A 4544-nucleotide genomic window follows, 5' to 3' on the forward strand; every position below is an offset into this window, starting at 1 on the left:
ATGATGCTTCATAATTTTTCTCCTTTATCCACTCCTTCCTATTGCTTCGCATGCTTCTGATAGTAGTGTTTTTCATGTTTCTTTTTAAGAGGATATCCTTCTGCATGTTTCTCGATCGAGGTGGGGCTGTGTAGTCCATGATCCCTCTCTTTCCGTAGGCTAAATAATAGGATCCCGGGGGATGGGCTGTAAACCCGGAGGTTTCGAGCTAAAATATGGACTCTTGGAGTCCAGAGATTGTTCTTGTAACCCGGAGGTTGCTTGAGGACCCGGAGGTCGTCTGGAGACCCGGAGGTCGTGGAGGAGCCCGAAGGTTCTCCCTTAGATCCTGATATCTTATACGGGACCCAGAGGTTCCCCTAGACCCTGAGGTCTTATTTGGGACCCGAAGGTCTTTCTCTAGATCCTAGGATCATGACTGGAGCCCGGGGGCGGTATAGGAGCCCGAAGATTCTTTGATGGATCCGAAGATCGTAATTGGAACCCGGAGGTTTTCGAGATCGTGATTGGACCCTGAGGTCATGGGAGAATACATGGTTTTCTTTTAGATCTGGGAATCGTATCGGGACCCTGGTGTTTGTATTTGGACCCTGAGGTAGCGTGGGAACCCGGAGGTTCTCAGGGATGTAATGACCCCGATGCGCCCTAGGCTGCACAGGGGTTCTATCCTATTTCTAAAATCATATTAGGCGTCTGAGGCCGTATAGGAACCCAGAGGTTTCTTCCTTAGATCCAGAGATCTTTGATTGGAACCCTGAGGTTTCTTGAAGTTGTAATGACCCCCGATGCGCCATAGGCTACACAAGGGTTCTAGCTTTTTTTTTTTATCTTTGGAACCCTGAGGCCACATAGGAACCCGAGGGTTCTTCCTTAGATCCTGAGATCTTTGATTGGAACCCGGAGGCTATAGGGGAACCCGGAGGTTCTTCCTCAGATTTTACACATAGGACCCGAAATCGTATGGGGAATCATGGGTTTCCTCTTTAGATCGGGGGCTTGCATAAGGACCCGAAGTTCCTTGGGAACCCGAAATATTTTGTTTTTCGCAGGGACCGTACTCCGGCTTCCTAGGCAAGGCTACTACCGGTACCTGTTTGGATTTTACATTATGCTGCTCGGAAGCTGGCTACTATCGAGTTCCTATGCTGTATTCTACTTCTGCAGGAAGTCACTGACAGGCTTTAGAGGGTGCTAGTGTGGCTGTTATGACCCAAGTGCCAGGCTTCGCTGCTTTCCACGTCTGGAGAAGAAGCATTTTGATTGCTCCCTGTATTTCACAGTACTTTTGCAATAAATATACCGTGTGTTCCCTGTATTGTGTAGCTCGTGGCATTTTAATACAGGTACTTTTCACATTGGTACTCTAAAGACCCCGATGCGCCTTAGGCTGCACAGGGGTTTTAGGTAGTTTCAACAGCATACTCAGGCTTGCGCATACCCATTCTTGCTTTATGTCTCATACCCGTTTTGATTTTGTGGACGTGCCACTTATTGCAAGGGTTGGCGAGGATCGGAGGTCTTTGGAGACCTGATCCAGCTCGTATGCCCCTTTAAGTATAATGATTTTCCCTCTGCCTTTATAGTTAGAACTATTTTATTATAAGCTTTGTCCGGAGACGTTTAGCATACATAGGAGTAGGAAATCATAATGCTTAATTAGTATATAGTAGTATAATAGAAATCATGGTCCAGGACCGTATTAAAAATGATAGGCTTTGAGGTGCAAGGCGTTTGATAGACCATGGATTTGACCCACTTTCACCCATGGTTTATAGGTGTTTTTACTACTAATTATTATATTATAGAGTCTATTTATTATATTTATAAGATCCGGAGAGATTTGGAGATAAGTGATGATTTTGGAGCATTTTGGAGATATTTGGAGCAAGCACCCGAGATGACCATGGAGCTCGACCATCGGTCGATATTGAGGAACAAATATCGATCGATGCTCACATCAGAACATTGATCGACAGTGAAGCGCGCAGAAAACCCGTTTGGTCACAACCGACTTGAAGCCCAAGTCTTCACCAATTTACAAGATTGCCCTGGCTAATCTAGGGTCCGCCCTCGAAACGAACAGCCAGATGAGTATCCCCTTGCTCATGCTCCAATGGCCAGCTGCCTTGGAGGAACCCCAGTCAGAGGAGGTCTCTGCCGTCGAAGAAGGCCAAACGTGGATGACCCTCTTAGTCCAGTACCTGGAGGCCAACATCCTCCCGGAGGACCATAACGAGGCCGGGAAGATCAAGAAGCCAGCCGCAAGGTATTGTATCTCTGTTGGGGTCAAAAACGGACACGGCGAAGTTAACATCCAAATATCCGTAAAAATTGGCATGAACGCTTTTACGAAAAAGAAATCTTCATAGAGAAATGTTTACGAAGAACCTTGCGGTGAAATCTAGCACTAATCTCGGTTGATCCATCAAAGCTAAACACCCATAGTCCAAGAACACGTTCATAAAACATCGGAAGAGGATCCGAACAAGGTCACCTCGTAGCGACCGGTCAGGAACGAGCCGGTCGCTACGTAGCGACCGATCCACGAACGAGTCGGTCGCTACGTAGCGACCGACGAAGCCACTCGGTCGGTCACTACGTAGCGACCGACCCGCGAACGAGTCGGTCGCTACGTAGCGACCGACCGAGCCATTCGTTCAGTCGCTACGTAGCGACCGATCCAGCACGGATCAGGTCACTATGTAGCAACCGAACTGTCTCAAACGTTGATCAATGGGTACGACCCAAATCCGTGCATTCTCGTTTGTTCCTTAATGCTAGCTCCTATGTACCACAGCCATATCATTTCTCACTCCCATCGATTGGAGTTATCACTTAAGCTTTACGATAAAAATCGCGGAAAGTTTAGTTTTATCGATAAAAATCGTAATTAACGTTTCGAGTCGAAAGACGGCCCAAATTGGCCTAAAACGTGATTAGAAACCCACTTACGATTTTTTAAGGAAAAGCCCATAGATACTGTTAGGGGATTTTTGTGTAGGATATTTGTGAGTACCACAAAACTATGGAAAAGGCTTAGAATTCGTAAGTATTTGTATTGCCTTGCAAGTAAGAAAGAAGAAAGAGAAGTTTTATTAGATCAAAGAGCTGGAACTACAACAGTTTTGAGTAAGAACCCGAGTTCTAGACGCCTAGCTCTAATCTCTAAGTCTCGAAGTGTCGATCCTTTGTTTTAGGGTTTAGGTTCCCTTTATATAGTCTTCCTAAGGCGAGCCTTAGTCGGTTGGAGTAGGTTAAACTCTTCCATATTCGGAAATATGGAAGGTTATCCTTATCAGAAGTTTTCCATTTCCCGGAGGAAGGGGGCGATCCTGGGACCGGGCCCGGAAAACTCCATAACGGGGAACCGGGTTCCTTCTAGCGGGGATCCTGGGAACCGGGGTTCCTTCCAGCGCGGATCCAGAGGCCGGTGTCCTGCCTGGGCTCCGGAGGAATTCAATACCTGAGTATTTATCCCCAACAATTTGCCCCTTATTGCTCGATTTCATCATCGAACTCGGGAAATAACATGTGCACTCAAATCAACCGAAGTTGCTCATTCTCAGTAGGCTTCCCTTAGGCAGGACATCGCTCCAGTAAACATGTGATCACGTGTTCCACTCAGGTCAGAACCGTACTCTGAACCCGGGGGATGATCAGTATCCCCTATATCCTACTGGTGTCTGGTGCTACTTGGTCCGCTGATTCTTGTCGAAGATGGGAAGCTTCTGGGCTTCTGATGATGTCTTGGAGACGGTGGAGCCTGGAGCTCTGACGTTTCCTGAGGAGGAGCTACATGCACTGACATGCGGAGGATAGACCGGGGGCTGGGTCCCTTACTAGATGCTCTTTTTATTCTTCCAAAAACGTGCATTTTCCTCTTTATAGGAAGTATTTTTCCCTTTTTCTGCAGAGATCATTTTTCCTTTTCGCCGCTTATTTTTAAATCAGGGATTCTTCAGGATATTTGGAAACGTCCTTATTTCCTTTTCGGATCCCGCGGAAAAGGGAGCGACCCGGATATAAATAGAGATCCATGATAGTTCCTAGTTGGCCTCAACCCAACTCTAGTGCTGATTCTTAGCTGAGAAAGATGAATCTCGAGCCACTCTCATTTCTGTCCTCGCTCCTGGGTGGTCGTGCAAGGCCGCGTCATCCCTTTACCGATCCTTTCTCATCCCCCGTTCCATCTTGGGGGAATGTTCCAAAGGCTGATAGTGAAGCGGTTCCGACGGCGCCCTCGAGAAGGCTCCGTTCTTGTTTCTTTGATAACGGTACCTGATACACTAAAAATGAATCCTTGCTACTGTCAAGTTAACAGTGGTGATTGTAATATTTGAGATTCAATCCAGAGGACCAGTTTACTCTTTACTCTTATGAGTTCAATATTAAGCTGGGAAACAAGTGGGGTTTCTAAATCAATGGTGACGCAAGTAACTAGAATACCTAGAGATTCAAATTCGATTTAAATGAAAGCTGGCTTAGGGTTATTCATCGGGTGTCAATGCGGAACCGAACAACTATTCAAGTGCAATGAGGTGCAG

The sequence above is a fragment of the Brassica oleracea genome, chromosome C3, assembly GCF_000695525.1.
Source record: "Brassica oleracea var. oleracea cultivar TO1000 chromosome C3, BOL, whole genome shotgun sequence".
Taxonomy (NCBI): Eukaryota; Viridiplantae; Streptophyta; class Magnoliopsida; order Brassicales; family Brassicaceae; genus Brassica; species Brassica oleracea.